At 45.9% G+C, this 21,907-nt stretch overlaps 1 protein-coding gene across 1 annotated transcript in view; it reads left to right on the forward strand.

Annotated features, from left to right (window-relative positions):
• The window catches only part of LOC146871306 (protein prickle-like), a 285,412-nt gene that overhangs the window by 110,353 nt on the left and 153,152 nt on the right, over positions 1 to 21,907 (forward strand).

Below are 21,907 nucleotides of genomic sequence, written 5' to 3' on the forward strand. Positions count from 1 at the left end.
GCAGAATGGTACACAGTGATTGATTTGTGCCGTGCTTTCTTTTCCATTCCATTACACCATGATAGTCAGCAAATCTTTGCATTTAGTTTCGGCTAGCGTATTTTGGCATGGTGCCGAATTCCACAGGGTTATACAGAAAGCCCCTCAATATTTAATCAGCTATTGAAAAAGTCTTTGGAGAGTCTAGAAATGCCTGAAAATTCAGTACTAGTCCAGTATATCGATGACCTACTTGTGGCATCGAAAACTCGTGAAGCTTGTGAGGTAGACACGGTAGCCTTGCTGAATCATTTGGCAGATGGAGGATTAAAAGTGTCACCATCAAAATTACAATTTTGCATGAAAGAAGTCCAATATTTAGGACACAGCATTGAGAAAGGACACAGGCAAATAACAATAAACAGAATCAGGATCATAAAAAGAATGAGTCCACCCATGACCCAAAGAGAAGTGAGAATGTTTCTGGGAATGGTGGGATATTGTCGTCAGTGGATAGGAAATTTTTCATTGATTGCAAAACCTTTGGTGCGATTGACAAGAAGTGATGTGAGAGGTCCTATTGATTTGAACAAAGAGGAGTTGGCAGCATTCAAGAAGTTAAGAGAAGGGTTTGTGTTAAGCGCCTGCATTAGGTATGCCTGACTACGATAAGGAGTTCGAGTTGTATTGCAGTGAGAGAAATGGATGTGCGCTCTCTGTTCTAATACAGAAGCATGGAAAACTGAGGACACCAATTGCATATTTTTCATCCATGTTGGACCCAGTAGCTGTAGCCCTTCCTGGGTGTCTGAAAGCAGTTGCTGCTACATGTCGAAGTTTGGAACAGAGTGAAGGAATTGTGATGGGATACCCAGTGAAAGTGTTTGTGCCTCATGATGTGGCGATTCTTTTGACAAGAAGTCGTACTCAGTCAGTCGGCTGTGCGTCATATACTAAGTATGAAAAGGTCATTTTGGGTGCAACAAATGTGAGTCTTGTGAGATGTGTGAATGTGAATCCTTCAACATTGTTGCCTGATGTAGAGCATGTGGAGGTAAGAGATTAAGCAGATCATGATTGTTTGGATGTACTTGATTTCTGTACAAAACCAAGACCTGACATAAAAGATGACCCTTTACCAGAAAGTGATTATGTCATGTTTGTTGATGGATCTTGTTTGAGAACAGATGATGGAGTGCTGAGTGCAGCATATGCGGTATGTACAGTTGCAGCAGTGATGGAAGCATCCTATTTGAAAGGAGTAAGGTTGGCCAAAGTAGCTGAACTTATTGCCCTGACCAGAGCATGTAAGATCGGTAAAATTGAGAGAGTGACTGTGATAACTGATAGCCAGTATGGCTACGGGGTGGTCCATGGTTTCGGTCAAATTTGGCTGCAAAGAGGTTTCCTAACCTCAAGTGGAACTCCCATTAAGAATGCTGAAGTGGTTGGAAAGTTGCTTGAGGCAATACAGCTGCCTAGGCAATTGGCTGTGGTAAAATGTGCTGCTCATAGTCGTAGTGGTGATTACATTGCCACTGGGAATAAAGTTGCCAATGACATGGCGCAATATTGTGCACGAAATCAGAATTCAATCAATCGGGCAAAGGAAAGGGAGTCGATTTCTTGTTTCCCAATGTTTACTAACACTGTGGGAACATGGGATGAGGTAAGACAATTACAAGAAGAAGCAGGAGAGGAAGAAGTAAAACAGTGGGTAAAAGCAGGATGTGCACCAAGAGATAAGGATCATGTGTGGGTCTATCGAGATGGAAGACCAGTTATGCCTGATAGCATGATGTCTGCCATGGCATGGATGTATCATGGACAGGGACATATAGGGAGAGACGCCATGATTAGGTCCTTTAAACAAACATGGTATAATGCCAAGTTCAGACTTGTAGCAGAAAGTATTTGTCAAAGATGTCTAATTTGTCAGCAATACAATCCAGGAAGAAAGACAGTGGTGAGTCTAGGAACAATAGGTCGAGAGGGAGGGCCTTTCACCAGAATGCAAGTAGATTTCATTGAGATGCCTCCTTGTAACAGGTTGAGGTATGTTTTGGTGATGGTGTGCCTATTCTCCAGGTGAGTAGAGGCGTTCCCAACAAGGAGAAATGATGGAATGACCGTGGCAAAATTATTATTGAGGGAATTTATACCTAGGTTTGGGTTCCCAGTAACAATTGAATCAGACAGAGGAGGACATTTTCATAATGAGATTATTAAACTGATTTGTGAAGCATTGAATGTACGACAAAAACTGCATTGTGCCTACCGACCAGAAGCCTCTGGTTTAGTTGAACAAATGAATGGTACTATCAAAAACAGAATAGGGAAAATTTGTTTAGCCACAGGTATGAAATGGCCCGATGTCTTGCCTCTAGTACTCATGACTAGTAGATCAATACCAGACAGAACTACTGGTTTGAGTCCTCATGAGATCCTCATGGGACGCGCAATGAGACATGTATTTATACCAGTCAACAAGCTGATGACAATAACTGATGACATGTGTGATAAGTTGGCCTGGCATATGCTGTCCACTAGTTATAGGGGACACCTTGCACCAGTCCAATTAGACTCTTAAGGTGATCGGTTAAAAGACAGCCTTTAAAGAAAGCTATCCTAGTGGTAGCTGTGGAGAGCAGCCTTCAGGCTAAGTCTTGAAGGAGTGTTAAGCTTATTGTTTTACCATGGATAACCTCTTGAATGACCAAATGAAAGAGTAGTCCACACAGGTATACATTCAAAATATATGTATTTATTCTAAGAACAAATCCCACTAGTCTCTTGTGAGGCTGGAGGTAAAGATACAATTCAATAAAGCATTTAAACAACAATAAATAGCACTGGAATCACAGGGCCCCAGGGGGGGACCAAACCATATATTAAAGTGGTATAAGAACCACAACAGTTCTGCAGACAGTGCCTAGGGCACTTAGAGTCGCTGTCCCCTTACGAAACCACCCAAGGTAGTGAGGAAGGGGACCCACAGGAGACGGGTGCAGTGCTTAAACTACAGTCGGGATCCCTATTAAACCCTATGGGAAATGTCGCGGTTGGAAATTACAAGAATCTGGACACTTCTAGCAGGAGTTAGAGTTCAGGAGCTTAGAGTTGAGCCTTTGGAGAGCCCACACCCACGACAGTACCGAGGTACCACTGTTACCTGCCCCAGGGAAGCCGGGTGCATAGGTCGTTTTCGGTGTCGGGTCGCGATCTCGTTTTCAATGGAAAAAGGTGAAGAACTGCTGCTGGCGTGAAGCGTCGTCGATGTCGTGCAGATTGAAGATGTAGATCTTGAAGGTAAGGACCTGAAAGCAGAGGGGACAACGTCTGGGTCACTAGCCAGTGACCAGGGAGCTCAGGAGAAAGAGCCCTTCAATGTCGGGTGTTTTCAGGTTGAAGACGGGTAGCTTGGATCAGCAGCCACGGGGTCCAGGAGGCTTCAAGGAAGGCCAGCTTCTGGAGGGCGACTGCCCACGAAGGATGAAGGCCGCTGCGGTGTTAGTGTCCGGATTGGATCCACTAAGCCTTGGCAACCGCAACCCACGCATGGATCACAAAACAGCTACGGTGCAGACCCACGAGGTCTGAGCGAGGTCTCCAGTGAGGAGACAGTAGAGCAGGCCTGGAGCAACCAGGGGAGCCCTTTAAAGTAAAGATTGACCTCCGCTAGGGCCCACCAGTCGAGAGACAAGGGACCGCGGGAGGCAGCAATTAGGAGTGCGTAAAGATGAGCCCACGGGTCGCCGGAGCGGGCTGGAGCGTAGTCCTTTGGCACAAGTGATGCTGAGAGGTTGGCTCAATGATGGGCCAAAGCACAACTTCCCCACTGGTCGGGGTTGTGTGCTGTGCACGAGGTGGCTGGTGTCCTGGGGTATTGGGGATCTCGGCACCCACGGGGTTCACGGTGCTGAGCTTTGCTGTGCACACTCACTGGCCTCTGGGATGCTTGGAAACCCACCTCAGGGTAGGCAGAAGTCTTCGATGTCCGTAGGAGCAGCGGAGTTCCAACCGGGTCACTTGCAGTGTTTCAGGCCCTTGCCAAGCAGGGGGGTAACTCCTTTACCCCAAGGGAGATTTCTTCATTCAGCTGTGCGGCAGCTCGTCGAAGGTTCAAGTCTTTGAAGTCCAAGATTAATCTGAGGCTCTGGGGACCCTGCACCCACCTTTATCCAGATATTAGGGGAGTGTCTGAATCGGAGCCCACCAATGAGAGTTCAGGCGGGAAAGGGTGGCTACACCCTCTCCCCTTTGTGTGTTTTCCCACCTGGGCAGGGGACAGGATGCCCCTGAACCGGTTTGAGGCGGTGTATGCAGAAGTAGGCACTGGAGAAGCCTACGTGCAAGTTTGAAAGACATCCTATGGTGCACCCACCCAGTTCCAATCCACATAGCCTGTCTGGGGAGGTGGGAACACCTCTCTTCAACAAGATCCCTATTGTCTAGCTGCCGTGGCTGGAGTTCTGCCCTGCAACAGGCAGCCAGAGTCGTGTGGGTGGCGGGTAGCATCCATTTTGTACTACGTGTGCACTTTTAAATTGGTGTCTACAATCTGCCGCTTTTACCATATCACCTCTCTAGCAGGGGGGAATCATGCCCTCACTCCCATGGCTGGATTTATGGTATGATTCCTTGATGTTTGACACCAAACATGACATGGTTCTGTGCAGCCACTCTCGATTTATCACGCTATCGCGATTACTTATAATGCGGTTAAGAGTATATGGTATGGCTGCACTACAAACAACCCAGCAATAGTTTTAACGAAGGTTGCAGAGGGGCCCTACTCAGGTAGGGGTTCCCCCTCACACATATCTCAGCACCCTGCCTTGTAGGATTAGCAAGGCCTGCCTTAGGGGTGACCTATGAGGATATATGTGTTGTATTTAGGTGGGATACAGGATACCTATATCCCTGTAAGGGGTGCAAGCACCACCTTACCCAGACTACAGAAGTGATCTGGTGGTGTCAGTTTGTATGGCTGTCCCAGAGGTGGCACAATAAGTGCTGCAGCCCCTGGTAGGCCTCTGAGGGACCCATGCCCTGGGTACCTAGGGTACCATCTACAAGGGGCTGATAGGGTGTCCTCAGTATCCAATTGGTATGTACCTAGGGTACTCGCATTAGTTTAGAGAGGAAGCAGATAGGCTGGGGTCCTGGATAGCAGGGCCACAGCCTGGCTAGAGTCAGAAAACAGTCAAAACATCAGGAAAAATTTGGGGGCAACTTTGCAGTCGATGCCACTCTCCTACAACATGGTATTGGAGTACTGTAAAAGCCTGGCTGACGCAGTTCATTCTGTGTTTCATCAGGTTGGAGCAGATGCCACCACTCTTGATCTAAGCCCAGGGGACTGGGTAAGGATAAAAGTACACAGAAGAAGAAACTGTTTGGTTCCCAGGTGGGGAAAACCAAGGCAAGTCATCTTGACTACAACAACAGCTGTGAAGTGTGCTGGATTGAAGAACTGGATCCATGCAAGTCATACTTTGAGAATTCCAAATCCAGTTGACTGTAAAGAAAAGGAGTATTTTGATGAATCAGAATCCAGTACTGAGTCAGATGACGGAGAGCCAAAAGATAAGGAAGGAGAAAACTCTGAAAGGGGGAGACAGAGCCAAGGTTAACTTTGGTCCCCAGAAGTAACTCCCTGAGGAAAAGGTTACAGATTTCTGAATCCATTTCAGACTCCGAGACAGAACAAAGAGCACATTCGTCCAAGAAAGAACAAAGGAGGAACAAAGAAAAAGAATGTGGAGAGACAATAAAAGAAATCTGTGAGAAGTGCCAGATGAAAGATTGAGAGAAATTCCACCTGAAACAACACCTTTAGATGGACAGGTGCCAGATACAGAGAGAGAGGGAAAGATTATTGAGGAAGACCCCCGAGGAGGCGTAGAGAACTCCAACATCCAGTTAGAAGCAGGGACAAGTAGTCAGCAGGAAGATTGCGTGACGGAGATTCGAGGAGGGACAGAAGTAGGGAAAACAAAAAAAGAGGTGGAAAAAGAAATCGTTGAAGGTAAAAAGCAAGTTGAAACAGATTCTGAGGAAAGCGAAGATGAAATACCCGAAGGGCGAGTTCTGCGAAAGAGAGCTTGGAGAACTGAAAAGAATGATAAAGGGAGTAAATTGAAAAGAGCGGCAAAAGACGAGGTGTGGCCAAACAAAATAAAAAGAGTGAGATATCGACTGACACGTGTAAATTCGCCAAGAGCTGAACAGGTGAATGAAGTAACGAGTTAGGAAAAATCGAAAGAAGAAGAACAGACAGTAGTCAAAGTAAACAAACGAACAAGAAAACCTAACCATAAGTATAAATCACCGGAATGGACATATGTGGCCCTGCCTGAAGTGAAGGAAGAGGCGGATTGCCAAGGAAATCCAGAGGTGGTTGTACCGGAAGTGGTTGAGGAAGACGAAGAATCGGAAATCCTGAGAGTTATCTTGTCCGATATTGGAGAAGAAGCGGATGTTCAGGACAACCTGTATGCTGAAAACTAAAGGAAAGTGAAAGATGATGAGATGCCAAATTGAATGAGACAAGGAAGTTACTGATGGAAAAACAATAAAAATACTGAAAAAGACAAAAACTGGTAGAACCACGTAGGTGCTTAGAAGCCTTGGGTTAGAAACTAGTTGTGAAGTAGAAGAGGCTAAGTCAAAAGACACGGCTCATTTTAGAAAAGATGGCAAACATAGAAAGTAGCAAAAGTAGATGTACCTTCCTTAGAAGATTGTGCAAAATGTGTTGTTGTTGTACAGGATTATTAATGCTTCTTTGGAGTATTCTTGCTCTACTAATTTCATTTAAAGTTACTGTATATACATTAGAAGGACATAGTGATAACATAACTAATATAGGGAAAGTTCAAAAGGTAGTTCCAACTAGAATAGATAAAAATTATTTACATAAAGATTGGTCAATAACAGATTTTTCTAACAATGTGTTTTTAAAGTTGTTGTATGAATATGTAAAAACAATGGACGTAAGGGATTGCTGCGTATGTATGCAATTACCTGCATCTGTATCTGAAGGAATGACTTATCACCTTCCTGTAACATATGGAATAACATGTAGTGTAATAGCTAGTTTATTTTATCAAACAGGTAAATTAGAGTATTATTTTTCAGATGTAGATACTATATTTTCACAAGTACCAGCAATTAACAAACTAAACAAGGTAAAACCTGCAAAGGTATTAGGTGAATTTTTCTTAGAGACTAAAGAACTAACCTTAGAATATATATTTAGAAATAACTTGACTTGCAGTTTAAAGAAATTAGAGAAGACATTTTTGGATATGGTTGAAGAAAGGAGATTGAAAATGCAAAGAAAGGCTTCAGAAGGGAAAGCAGAGAAAACAGTTTGGGATGTAGAAACGGAGAAACACTTAAGAGGGGAAACGAGTCCAACTATGGCTTTAGATTGGCCTCAGAAAGGGAAATTGTGTATAAGAAGGAATCAGAAGGCGTATGACAATTATTTTCTAGGGAATAGTGAGTGCCATTATACATACCGAATCATGGGAGGATGGGGATTTAAAGGTGGAAGAGATCCAGTCTTTCCAGGACTGTATTTCATTTGTGGGAACAGGGCATATTATCATTTGCCAGACCATTGGTATGGCACATGTTAAGTTGGCCTGGTTTTTCCAAAGATTTTTCATACGGATAGAGGAGAAGATGGTGTACATAGTTTAGGTAGTTATTTAGCACGTAGCAAGAGAGTATCTTGGACTGAAATTGTGGGTGACATTTTTGGAGCACTGATACCCGCAGTGGGAATACCTCTGAATGCGAACAAAATTAGAAGACTTTCAACAGTAGTGGATCGCTTGTCAACAAGCACCGCTGGAGGATTCTTATTGGTGAATACTGAAGTGGTTGCCATGCGTGCTATGGTAATGCAAAATCGACTTGCCCTTGATATTTTATTGGCAAAAGAGAGTGGAGTCTGTGGAATGCTCAAAGTTCAACATTGTTGTACTTACATTCCTGACGAAAGTAGAGATTTGAAAATTTATATTAAAAATATTACAGAATTGCATGACGAAATTGTACCACTGGAGGTTGAAGGTGTCTGGGAGAAGATTGGTAAGAATATATCCGCTATTAAAGACTTTGTAGTAAAATTAGGTAGTACATTTATAGGTAAGATATTATTTCCATTAACATGTGTGATTACCCTGGTATTAATAATTAGACTAGGTTGTATTTGTTGTAGAAAAAATCAGATAAGAATAAAAAGAGAAAACTTAAGGAGAAGGGATAAGAAACAAGAAAGAGAATTTGAAGAAATAGAACTAGAAGAGTTAAAGGATAGCATGTATAAAACAGCAAAAAGAGAAGAAACAGGGGAAACTGAAATATGAACGAAACAAGAAATCAATTTAAATTTCCGTAAAAGGGATACAAAATTTGTAATTAGTGTGGTGATATAATCACCAAAGGGGGGATTGCTGGAGCGGGTAATACAACATTTTGTTTACCCCCCCCATTCTGCATGATTATATTAATCCGAATAATCAATTAATTGTAATATTATTAATCCGTTTGAAGTGATAACTCACCAATTATATTAACGAAAGAATTACACGTGGGAATTGCACCTTGCATGGCTATATTAATTGTGAACTAACTGGAGTACGCGTATTAATAGTAGAAAATTAGAATATTGCATGTTATATGTCGCTTTGGTGATGTATTTGTGATTTGTGCTTTAATCAGTGAGTATAAACCGCTCTGAGTGTTGCTTCTGCTAGATAAATACACACACATATGGGTATTAGCAAGGGGATAACATTTTATTAGCCATTTCTATGTTTTAATTACGTTTTGTGTTTCTTTTGCTTGTAGAGAGGTGTGGCTCACTGGTTAGAGGCGGCAGACCCGTAAGCAGAGAATTGGCCAGGGACCAGGGTTCAATTCCCGACGCGGCAGGGTTGTGGACCAGGGTCAAAACGGACTCGATAATTCTCGCCTCGGTACCTACTCTAACCATGAACACACTCAGCAACTCTGGGCATTAAGCTTGCCTCATCTCTACAACGGCCCCCCACAGATGCTGGGGATGCCTGGTTTCACCTTGGAGATACCCAGAAAGGGACCATCTCACAGGGATAGCCAGGACGGGTTCCCCAGCAGTCTATAGCGCCGGGACACCTCCTCGTGAGGTAGCTGTTCGCGCTTTACAAATATCAGTATTAATCAGTATTATTAAGTTGACCATTTCGGCCTAGACAAGATCGCTGAACGAGACGTTAAATGTGACTGCCCCGACAAAACGAGGTTCTGGGTGAAGTGCGCAGGCGTCACCGCCAGCAGCAGTGGCCTGGACCTGACCCCGGGAGAACATGTACCCTTCAAGGATGCTCCGGGAACCTATCCAAGACTGAAGACAAAGCTCAATTTAAAAGCCGGAACAAGCTAGTTTGATGACTTCATCGTTTGACACCCTGAGAACTGTACCCCTCGACCCCAAATGGACCAATCCGGACTTTCTAAACCCCGATCTTGATACTTTTTGACATTATTTTCATTATAAAAGTAGGTAGGGAATTGGACAAATGCTAACGCTATCGCTGGGACACGCTCTTCTTTGACGAACTCGATTTCCTGACGTTATGCTGACGGAGAGGACGGTGACACTGCTGGACAGCTGTTATCCTGAATCTTTGAGAGACTGAATTGCGGCCTAACTTTGCTGAATAAAATTCTTCCTTGACCGACTGACTTAGAGGACGACTTTAGCCAGAATAGGTAAATATGATGCTCTGAAATGCTGATGATGATTTCTAACGTTTCTTGCAATATTTCTTAGATAAAGAATATTTGATTAATTGATAAATGTGTTGTGTCGATTATTTAAGAAGAGAATTAATAAAATTTAAAGACTAGCTAAATGACTGTGAATCTAAACCTGCAGACAACTAAATGATCCATCTCCTTATGAGAGGGATATCTTAGGTCTAAGGTCAATGTGTTTAGTGTAAGGTAAAGGTATTCCTTTCATGCCAGCGTTTGGAATCATATTTCCCTCAGAAAACAGATCAACTGAGAGTTAGTATTGGTGTTATGGGCCCCACCAATGAATGTATATGAGTGAATTTGATGCCGAGGTAGTTGGTCTGTGCCGAAGGGGAATTTGATGTTCCACGCACACTCTCCATCCTGCAGGACCCGCACGCTGCTCTCTGCTCCTTGCAGAATAACTATTAAAGGTTGTGCGTGCACTGCTGAAGGTTCGTCAAATAGTTTATAAGGTTCTCCGTGCCCCTGGGTATCACTCTCTGAACCAGAGTGTGTGTTAAGATGAACTAAGAAGCATCCCCATTAACATGGGGTATGTCCCCTGGGCACTGGTTTATAGACCTCTCATGAGGTTTTATAAAGTTCGATGAAATAAATTCAATCACAAAGTAGTCTTTCAATTGTTTCCAAATTTGTATTTGTTTATATACAGGGGAAATTATTCATCATCTCTCATAATGCATCAATTGTACACCATAGTTCTCAAATATCCCAATGCATTTTGGCCATATCGGCCTTCATCTGGGGACAATCTGGAATGAATGGAAAAAGTACGTCTCAATATACAAGGGCCACGGAGTCACAATGTAGAAAATATGCATAGTCGGTACAGGGTAAAACGTATGTAAAAAAGGAATGCTTAATTTCAAAATGACGAATGTGCGAAGTTAGTTACATAGATAAACTAACGTAAATGTTAGAGAGGTGCCGGACTAATGATCGATGCTTATTCATTAATGTGGTGGCAAGGATCATGTGAGCGTGTTGCGGAGTGAAGTGTACGTTTGGAAGTGGTTATAAACTAGTGAGTTTTGATGAGTTATAAACGCATTTAAATGATAAGATGTGCTCGATTAAAGACTGTTAAGAATTGATGAGGTTCAATGAATTAAACCAAAGTTGCCAGGGTGTACAACGTGATCGTTTTGTGAGCGGAGGGTGCCTCGTATTTTACAAACCATAAGTGTTCGAGTTAATAACGGTTATGGTGGCATGCTGCGAGCAGCGCGGTGACTTACTCGTAAGGTTAGGTGTGTATAGTTAAGAATCCTGGCGTGTTCTGCTTGGTCGTGGAAACCACGGGGATTGCTAAGTGTGATTATGAAACAAAGACGTGACTACGTGAATGGTAGAGGTAGAAATGGGACTCAATGAATGAACAGTGACTACAGATCGTGATCGTGAAAACCACGTTCTTTGATTAATCTCACAGCGAAAAGACCATATTTCAGTTAGTGCCAATAGCATATTCTGTTTTGATTTTATTTAATACGTTTTTCTTTTAGCTTTATTCATGGCTGATTACCATATACACCACTTGAAAGTGTTCTTTCCCTCGTTCGGGTTTTACTCGATACCAACCCATCGCACCACTCGAGAGCATGGAACTGTATTAGGATCTGTTGTCACTGTTCATTATTCAGTCCCATTTTTATCTTTATAATTCACTTAGTCACGTCTTTGTTTCATAATCACATGGAGCAATCCTGTGGTTTCCATGACCGCGCAGAACACGCCAGGATTCTCAACTATACACACCTAACCTCACGAGTAAGTCACCGCGCTGCTCGCAGCATGCCACTATAACCGTTATTGACTCGAACACTTATGGTTTGTAAAATACGAGGCATCCTCCGCTCACAAAACTATTGTGTCGTACACGCTGGCAACTTTGGTTTAATTCATTGAACCCTATCAATTCTTAACAGTCTTTAATCGAGCACATCGTATCAATTAAATGCGTTTATAACTCATCGAAACTCACTAGTTTATAACCGCTTCCAAATGTACACTTCACTCCGCAACACGCTCACATGATCCTTGCCACCACATTAATGAATAAGCACCAATCATTAGTCCGGCACCTCTCTAACATTTACGTTAGTTTATCTATGTAACTAACTTCGCACATTCGTCATTTTGAAATTAAATGTTCCTTTTCACATACGTTTTACCCTGTACCGACTATGCATATTTTCTACATTGTGACCCCGTGGCCCTTGTATATTGAGACGCACTTTTTCCATTCATTCCAGATTGTCCCCAGATGAAGGCCAATATGGCCGAAATGCATTGAGATATTTGAGAACTATGGTCTACAATTGATGTATTATGGAAGATGATGAATAATTTCCCGTGTATATAAACAAATACAAATTTGGAAACAATTGAAAGACTACTTTGTGATTGAATTAATTTCATCGAACTTTATAAAACCTTGTAAGAGGTCTATGAACCAGTGCCCAGGGGACATACCTCATGTTAATGGGGATGCTTCTTAGTTCACCTTGCAGAATCACCCCATCCCTCTCCTGTATTTGCTCCCTGCAGGAGCCTCCTCTTTCTTCTCTATACTCCCTAAAGCTCCCTCCCCTATCTGTACTCCATGAATTAATGACTTTCATACTAATATTTCTCCTCCTAACCCACCCCACTCTAATCTGCCCCACTCCAGTCCAAGACAAACTGCCCCACTTCTGACAAAAACAATCTTCCCCACTCCAATCCAAAACAATCCACCCACTCCAATCTGCCCCAGCCCAATCCATAGCAACATGCCCCACTCAATCCAAAACAATCTGCCCCATTCTACCCCAATCCAACTCAACCTACCTCACCCCAGTCCATTCCACCACACTCCAACCCACTCCTCCCCACTCCAATCCAACCCAATTCAATTCAATCCACCCCACTCCAACTCAGTACACCCCCCTCCAACCTTCCCCTCTCCACTCTAATCACTCCAAACCACCCTACTCTATTCCAAATCACCCCAACCCAATTCAATCCAATCCAATACATCCAAAACCAATCTAATCTAACCCACTGCAATGCACCCCACTCCAATCCACCACAAACCAATCCACCTCACCTTATTTCAATCTACTTCAAACCAATCCACCTCACCTTATTTCAATCTACTTCAATCCAATCCAATACATAATAACTGTTTGTAACTGTTTTGGGTTGGGATTTAAAGTTGCCTAGTTTAACACATTGCTTTTTAGGTCTCGCCTGGCGAACGCAGCGCGAAGCGTTGCTGTCGCCAGCGAGATCTATTGTTGCTGACTTGCCTCGGAAGTGGGACAGGAGATGGGCACGCGCAGGCTTTTAGCAGATTGGAGCCTGTGTACGCGCTTACAGCCACGCGGCGTGCACATCTCCTGTCCCCCTTCCCTCGCAAGCCAGCATGCAGTTTCAATTTCGTTTTTTTGGTTTTTTTTTTAAACTCGCCCTTTCATTGGAGCGGTCCGCAACGGCGGGTCCGCTCAGGAAGCAAACATTGACACTGTGCCTTCATCGGCACAACCACTGGACAAATGGAGAATCCCCCACTCACCCGGTCTGCGGGGGGAATCCTCCTGAACGGCGGCTGGCTGCGGCGCTTCCGGAGCACTCCAGCTCCACTACTGCCAGCACGACGCGGGGCTCTCTCCTTAGGCTTGGGAGCCCCGCACAGCTATCTGCCGCTCTTCACCCGGACCCCCTCCCGGGACCCGGGACTTCCGCTCCCGCGCTTCCTCTCCGGCGCTGGGGCTCCCTCTTCACCACGGGAGCCCCGGAAGGGGACAGGCGCTGTCTGCACCAGCTGCACGCGCCGCCAATGGGCACGCCAAAGTGACAGGTACCGCGTATGCGCGGGCAGCCCTCGCCCTCCCAGGTCTCCTCCCTGGCCCGGATGTGGAGCTGCTTTCTGTTTTGCTTGTTTGGCTTAGTTGATGTTCGATTTCCATGGCCCATTGCACATACATTCGGCGTTAAGGCGATTAGCAGGGATTCTTTTCAGATTAAAATGTTGTATCGCGTGACCCTGCAGCTTTCGAACACCAGCTCAGTGCATTCGGTTCACAAAAAAGACTATTGTTTTCATCTAATCCCATTTTACCATTTAACCAGTCGCTGTCGCACTCATTACTGCCTTTGTGGTGCGCGTCACTGCCAGTATTACATTGATACCTCGCTCACTCAGCTAAAGGATGCAAACAAATGTTTTTCTCCCTGGCCTGCGACTTGCCTGGTGAATTATCTTCTGGGGGCTGCTTTCTGTTGAGGGAACGGGCTGGTGACTAAGTACATTGCTGAACCCCTCATTTCCGCTTTAGAGTAGGTTTCTCCAGGTTTCCCATTTACATGCGTGAATAGCTCATCCACCCCAGACATTTTCTTTGAATTGTGGGACTTATAGTCGTCTTTTATAATGGGCTGGACAAGACTCCAAATGATAGCATGCAACAAAGAAACCCTGTCCTGAAATTGACAAGTGTTATTTACCAGTAATTTTAAAGATATGAATATATACGGCCTGGTGTGGGGCCCGTTTCATTGTCCCGGGCCGGCCCACTTAAAGCTACTCATGGGTCGGGCTAAATAACTTGAGCTCTGGGTATTTTTGTATTGCAGTGTAGGTTAGTCTTGTACCTTTCATGTATGTACTTCTGTATTTCATATGAGTCAAGTCAAAAAAGCTTTATTTCGATACAATTATATCATAAAAGCATTGGTGTACAGGCTTATAAAGTGCAATATATCGAAAAGAGGGGCATAGCTTCTTGACACCGACGTGCAAATTATAGCAATTTGGGAGATGTACGTTAAAAATCAATTTAAGATATATTCATTAAAAAGTGGGGAATGTTACATTTCATAGTAAAAAGAACAATTTCACTAAAACATTTATACAATAAAAACATGTTAAAAAAGAATTCATTATTGAAAATGTAAACATTTAGCCCTAATATTCCAAGACCACCCGAGGAATTTTGCCACACCACAAACTAGCACTGGACTGGTGTCAGAGCGTAATATTCTAAGTGCGACCCGGTAGTTCGGCGTGCCCAGCAATCGACATACGGGTCCCAACCAACGACTTCTATGTTTTTTGTAGGCTGGGCATTCGAACATGATGTGCGCCATGTTTTCCACCAACCCACTGCAACTCAGACAAGTGGGCGGTGTTTGGTGGGGTGGCTTCCATTTGCTAGTACGCTCGCGGGTTGGCAGTGTGTCGAGTCTAAATTGAATGTACAGCAATCTATCTCTAGGGTTCTGTACAAAGTCCAAGTACGGCTCAAGGCTGACAGCCTGTTTATGTACATAGAAAGCTTCAGTCAGGCAGCCTAAATTGGAACTACTTAATTCCTGTGTGTCTATCCATGCCCAGTAGGCTTTTTTCAGGACAGCCTTGCTCAGGGGTGTGCCTTGCTCCCAAACTTCTCTAAGGCCTAAAGTCAGAAGGGACTTCTTAATGCAACATAGCCAAGTAATTTTATGGGACCCCGGTGAATTCATTACTTCTCTTAGGCCCTCAGTGTATTTCACTAATTCTGGGGTGCGCCATAATCGAGCCCAAAAGAGCAGGGGTCGTAATCTTGCCATGTCTTTTATCGTGCGTCTACCCATATCACTAAAAAGGGGCTGGAGTGGGGCTCGCCTTGGGAGTGAAACCAACTCTCTCAAAAATTTGTTTTCAGACTTGGAGGTGTCCTCGAGATTGTCGAAGCCCCAAAGTTCGGCACCATACAGTGCCGAACCAACGGCTTTTGCCTGATAAATCACCAGCGCGGGAGCGATTGGTCTGCTATGCGAGATGCGATGTTCTTTGATAATTGATCCTGCCACCCGTTTGTGATTTAGCAGCATTTCATATGAGTGTCTCAAATGCTGCTGTGAAACACTGCAGAGCCAGTGCAACAGTTATTGCCACCGTAGATATAACAACGCTCTGCCATGTCATCATGCCCTAGGTGCGACCCACGTCAGGGTTGGATTGGGACCAAAAATAGGCCTGGGCACCCTAAAAAAAAGTTGTCCACACTTGCGGATTATGCATTTTCGCAATACACTGTTTCAGTGTTTTAAGTATTATAAAAAGGAGGGGGGATTCTCTAAAAGAGGCATGTTTTCTTAGCTTCACAGAGACAAAAAAAAAGGAAATGTGGTCAGGACACTTTGTACACGGATTAGTTCACAGTGGTGAACCACACCTGAATATAAGTGAGGCCACTTCTGCTCAATCTGCATACATTAGTGGATGGGCCCAGCGAGAGACTAGGAATGACAATTCCACCCCGTTGGTAAAAGGGTGAAGGGTGGTAACAGAGGCCCATCTGCCCCCAGAAAGGCCGCTCAGGCCCCACTGACACAGCCCAAAGGGGCCCCAGAGCTGCTACTCAGACACCGGCCCATCGCCCGAGTGCCCAAATTACTGCCATCCCAGTGGTGGGCAGACACCTCGCACTGTCTGGCCTCAGAAACGGCTTTCTGACCTATTTTGTAGCTTGTGCTATGCACGGTAGTAAGGGACAAAGGAGCACGTGCTTCTTTTTTTGCTGCAGATAAGCAGGCCCCGCCCCTCTCCCTGACATCAAGGCCTTACTCACTCAAATTAGAAAAGTGAAAGGAGAACGGGGCAGAATGTGAAATCCATTATCAACTCAGTCTGCCAGAAATCATTATTTTTGTATCCTTCACTGAAACGAGTCCATAAAAGGCACTTCAGCTTCTGTGCTGTTTTGAAGTCGTCCTTCTGACTATCTGCCTGTGTCAGAGAATTGTGGCATCTCCAGATCCTACCCCTTGTCCGTCTCTTCCTGTAAAGCACGTGGTTCGACATTGAAACCTTGTGCAGTAGTGGAAACTATTTCTTGTTCGCCCACCCCCGAAGAGTAAGGGAGGGGAGAGGGGAAACAGGACTGCATAGAAAGGGCTCCTTGTGAAGTGAGAAATTCCGCTGACCGATCACGTGACGGATGCCAGCTATCCTGGTTGACGTCTTTCTCTTCAAATTCACACAACCCGCGTCCTGCCGCCTTGATGCACGCTCTGCCAGTCCATTCTCTGCCCACCCTTGTTCGGGTGCTCATTAACTTTGAATGAACCCTTGTCCTTTCCACTACGAAAACATCATGGCCTGCCAATTCCAAGACCTTGTATTTTTTCCAAGTCTGGCCACCTTCACTGCCCTGCGGTGAGGGGGATTTCCTTAACTCCACAACAATCTATAGCTGTGCTTCCCAAACTATTTAGAACCATGGCCCAATTTTTAGAAGGACACATATTTGCGACCCACCTACCTTTAATGGACATGTATTTGTAATGGACAGACCGTATTTGTTAGAAAAACCCCACTCCCACACCGGAAGGGTGGTAATGGGATTTTCCCGGACATACACTGTGGTAGCTTGGCTCGAGTGGTCAGGGATCAGGCACCGTGCTAAGCATACGTCATACCCACACAATAACCATGCGTGCATCCGTTCCAAAAACGACACTACACCTTAAAAATTATACTGAAAATATATCTCTTTATCTTCTTTTCTCTTAGTTGCTGATTAAATAAATAATAATACAATCACAGTACACAAGGCTTTTCCTGTGGAAGGGTAAGTCAAATAAATACTATCTTAACGATTCAATAAATAAGGTAGATCATAAATAATCAAGGCATAAATATAAGTGCATTACATAAAAGGCAATTAAATATTATGGGGCAATAAATACTGCGAGACAATAAATACTGTGCGACAATAAATACTGTGAAACAATAAATACTGTGAGGCAATAAATAGGATGAATACAATAAATACAGTGCTCTCAATAAATAATAAAAGCCAACAGTGACACTTGAAAATCAGTTCACATTCCTGAGGTACTATGGGATGATTTGACCCAATCCCAGCTTGTAGAGATTTGGATGGCCTGAGGGGTATACTCCCTGGCTTGGACAAGGCTGAGGCCTAAACTGAGGTAGATCAAGAGGGAATCTAGAGATCTGGCTCTCCCACACTACACAACCCCTCTGTATTAGTCTCAGCTCACCCCTGGCACTATCAAGCTGGTTCCAGCACCTCTCTAGCCTCTAGGATGGTCTCTTAGGGCTTCACAGGGCCTTAGGCGCCCTCTATTCCACTTACTGCCCTTTTTATGAAGTTCCGACGCCGCTGGAGTCGTGTCGACGCCGTGAGGCGGTTCCGGTTCGATGTCGGTGGCCTCGGCGCAATGACAGTTCTTGTCGACGCCGGTAGGCGGTTCCGGTTCGATGTCGGCGGCCTCGGCTCGATGTCGACCTCCGGTTCGATGACGTCGGGCAGTCTTGGCTTGATGTCGACTTCGGGCGGCTCCGGTTCGATGTCGGCGGCCTTGGCTCGATGTCGACTTCCGGCGGCTCCGGAGTGCGATCTCCACTCCCGACCTCCGGTGCTCCTTTCCTCGGGTTCCGGCGACTCCGGAGTGCGACCTCCACTCCCGACCTCCGGCACGATTCTCTTCAGGTTCCGGCGACTCCGGAGTGCGATCTCCACTCCCGACCTCCGGCACACTTCACCTCGGTCTCCGGCGACTCCGGAGGGCGGACTTCACTCCTCCGTCGACGCCGCACACTCGACCTCGGGTGACTTCCTCCTCGACCTCTGGTACTCTCCACGACCTCCGTCGGCGCCCTCTCTCGACCTCTGGCGGCTCCGGGTACGCCGTCTGCTTTCCAGTCAGCGCCGCTTCTCCACCTCGGGCTCCAGGTCTCCAGGCTTCTCGACGTCGGACTTCAAGAAGTTACCAGTAACCAGGTCAGGAACTTGCTGTTCTTTTACTTTTAAGGCCTGTTCCTGCTGTCCAGGTCCTTAAGATGGTTTTTCTTGCTTTCTCCCACACAGGGCTCCAGGCTGGGCTCAGTCAGTAGGGACTAGTATCAAGGGTGGGTTTATGGACCCCACTCCAGGCACAAGTTTCCACCCCTGCTGCCTCACTCCTTCCTCCTTCAGTTCAGTGCTCCTCTCTCTTCACCAGTCAGGTGCCAACTGCCAGCTCCAACTGTCAACTCTGGCATAGCTTCCCAACATTCCAAACCGCCTCCAACTGTCACAGGGTTCCAGAATGTTGCAGAAGGTTCTAGTAGGTTCCAGTGATGTCACAGGTGACAATGGGTGGCCACCATTTTGTGTTTCAGGCCCTCAGACAGAAGTTCCAGGGGTAGATAAAATGGCTCCCTGAATCTGCATCAATACTAAAAAGTCTGGTGGTTCCCAAAAAGGAAAAAATACTAACAGGGTTTGAGGCAAAAGTGGGACAAAATAAATAATGATGAGGAGGGACCACCCAAAGGGCTGACAGGTCTAACACGCGTCCCCCCCAGCTGAAAGTGGGGAGAGCTACCCAACCCCTTGGGAGTTCTCATCACTAAGGCGGAAATACCTTGAGAGACCGTCGAGGTTGTTTCTTGGACGTGAGCTCCGTGAGGGGGGCTACAATGGTACCGTACCCCTTCACGAAGCGGCGGTAATATCCCGTGAGGCCCAGAAAAGCTCGGACCTCAGTCTGTGTCTTGGGGGGTTCCCAGGCCATGATGTCCTCGATCTTCGCCTGGAGGGGTTGCACCGCTCCCCTACCCACCAAGTGTCCAAGGTACACTACCGACCCCTGCCCGATCTGGCACTTGCTGGCCTTGATCGTCAATCCAGCTTGTCTCAGGGCCTGGAGAACAGCTTGCAGGTGATGCAAGTGATCCTCCCAGCTGTTACTGAAGACGGCTATGTCATCCAGATAAGCAGCAGAGAAACTCTCCATTCCGGTGAGGATCTGGTTTACCAGGCGCTGAAACGTGGCAGGTGCGTTCTTGAGCCCAAAGGGCATCACACAGAACTGGTAGTGGCCATTGGGCGTGGAGAAGGCTGACCTTTCCCTTGCTCCATCAGTCAAAGAGATCTGCCAGTACCCAGAAGTAAGGTCAAAGGTACTTAGATATTGGGCAGCTCCCAGCCGGTCAATCAATTCATCCGCCCTAGGGATCGGATGAGCATCAGTTTTGGTTACTGAATTCAGTCCCCGGTAGTCCACACAGAACCTCAGTTCCGGTTGGGCACCCGGTGGTGCAGCTTTTGGTACTAACACCACCGGACTGGACCAGGGGCTGCTGGAAGGTTCGATCACTCCTAGCTCCAGCATCTTAGTGACTTCACTGTGAATGCTGGCCTTCACCTTGTCTGACATCCGGTAGATCTTGGACTTCACAGGTGGGCTGTCTCCTGTGTCCACGTCATGGACGCACAGGTGAGTCCTACCCGGAACAAGGGAGAACAACGAAGAGTACTGTCCCAGGACCAGGCGGCAGTCCTCCTGCTGTTCAGGAGTTAGAGATGGGGAGAGAATCACTCCCTCCACCGACCCATCCTTCTCTTGAGACGCAAACAAATCGGGGAGAGGCTCGCTTTCCGCGTCCTCTGCTCCGTCAGTCACCATCATCAAAATGACTTTGGGCCTCTCGTGGTGGGGTTTGAGGCGGTTGGCGTGCAGCACCCGTAGGGGCTGACGAGGGGTCTTAAGATCCACCAAGTAGGTAGCCTTACCCTTCTTCTCCAACACCTCAAAGGGTCCTGACCAGCGATCCTGGAGGGCGCTAAGCTCTCCCGGTTCGATCACCCACACCTTCTGGCCAGGCTCCAACTCCACCGGGTGAGCGTTGTGGTCATACCACGCCTTCATCACTGCTTGGCTGGCTTCCAAGTTGTCAGAAGCTTGCTTCCACAACTTAGCCATTTGGCTCCGGAAGGCCAGCATGTAGCTCACCACATCCTGGGGAAGCTTCCTGGGAGTTCTTTCCCATCCGTCTCTCACCAGGTTGAGAGGTCCACGTACAGGGTGCCCATACAGAAGCTCGAAGGGGCTGAAGCCCACTCCCTTCTGTGGCACTTCCCTGTAGGAAAATAGTAGACAGGGTAGGAGGACGTCCCATTTCCTCCGCAGGCTTTCAGGCAGACTTCTGATCATGAAATGCAACAAGACCTACCCCGTACACAAATTTATAAAAATTCTTATGTAGTGTACAGGGACTCAATGTCTGTAGTGCCTGCCTTACTCTCATTCACTGGTATATTTACCGAATGTGTATAAAAAATTGTTGCCCGCTACTCCCAAATGCTATCACTTGGTAGTGGCAACAACCCCGTGATACTTAGTGTTAAAGTGTTTCCCTGTCCAATGGTGCTGTAAAAACCTACTGGTGGTCAGATCAAGTTCAAGGAAGGTGAGAGAGGTAAAAAAGGTGTGATAGGACGACAGCGCCTCACGGAAGCAGCCCCAACGAGGTGTGTGTAGACAGGTACTCGCCTACTACCTCCTGTTGTCATCATCGGTCGCTGCCGCCCAAACAGAAACAGTAAAAGTGGAAAAGAAGTATATAATGTGTGTCACTAAAGCCTTCGTGATAGTCCTAATGACTACTATCTACAGGGCAACCTATGTGTTGCAGTGGTGTATGCTAATATACAAAAACAGGAAGTGTCGACCCAAATTTGGTGAGTTGAGCCTGATCAGGACTCAAGTCACTCAGGGATAAAACCGAGCAGCACTACACTGGCTATACGGTGCTTTATTCTCAGCTGTGTCGCTGCTCATTTAAAAACCGACATGTTTCGTTGCCATATTACTTTACCGGCAACTTCATCAGGGCTTGGGTCGACTGGTCTCTCTGCAACGCTAGTGTGTACCAGCGATAACTTTCAGTCAGCACCTGGGGAAAACACAGTAAAAACACATATACTCAGTATCTCACCCACCAGGTCACACCTGGTCATACCGAGCGAATGCTCATCATCCAAAATAGTGGGCTCATGCTTGGCAGGGATATTTACCCTCAAACTGCTGTGTGGCAGCATACCTGCACCTCCATTATGTAAGTGTCTGGGGTATTTTGCACCAACCCTATTTTGGATGATGAGCATTCGCTCTGTATGACCAGGTGTGACCTGGTGGGTGAGATACTGAGTATATGTGTTTTTACTGTGTTTTCCCCAGGTGCTGACTGAAAGTTATCGCTGGTACACACTAGCGTTGCAGAGAGACCAGTCGACCCAAGCCCTGATGAAGTTGCCGGTAAAGTAATATGGCAACGAAATAA

Source organism: Triturus cristatus, chromosome 1_1 (assembly GCF_964204655.1).
Source record: "Triturus cristatus chromosome 1_1, aTriCri1.1, whole genome shotgun sequence".
NCBI lineage: Eukaryota > Metazoa > Chordata > Amphibia > Caudata > Salamandridae > Triturus > Triturus cristatus.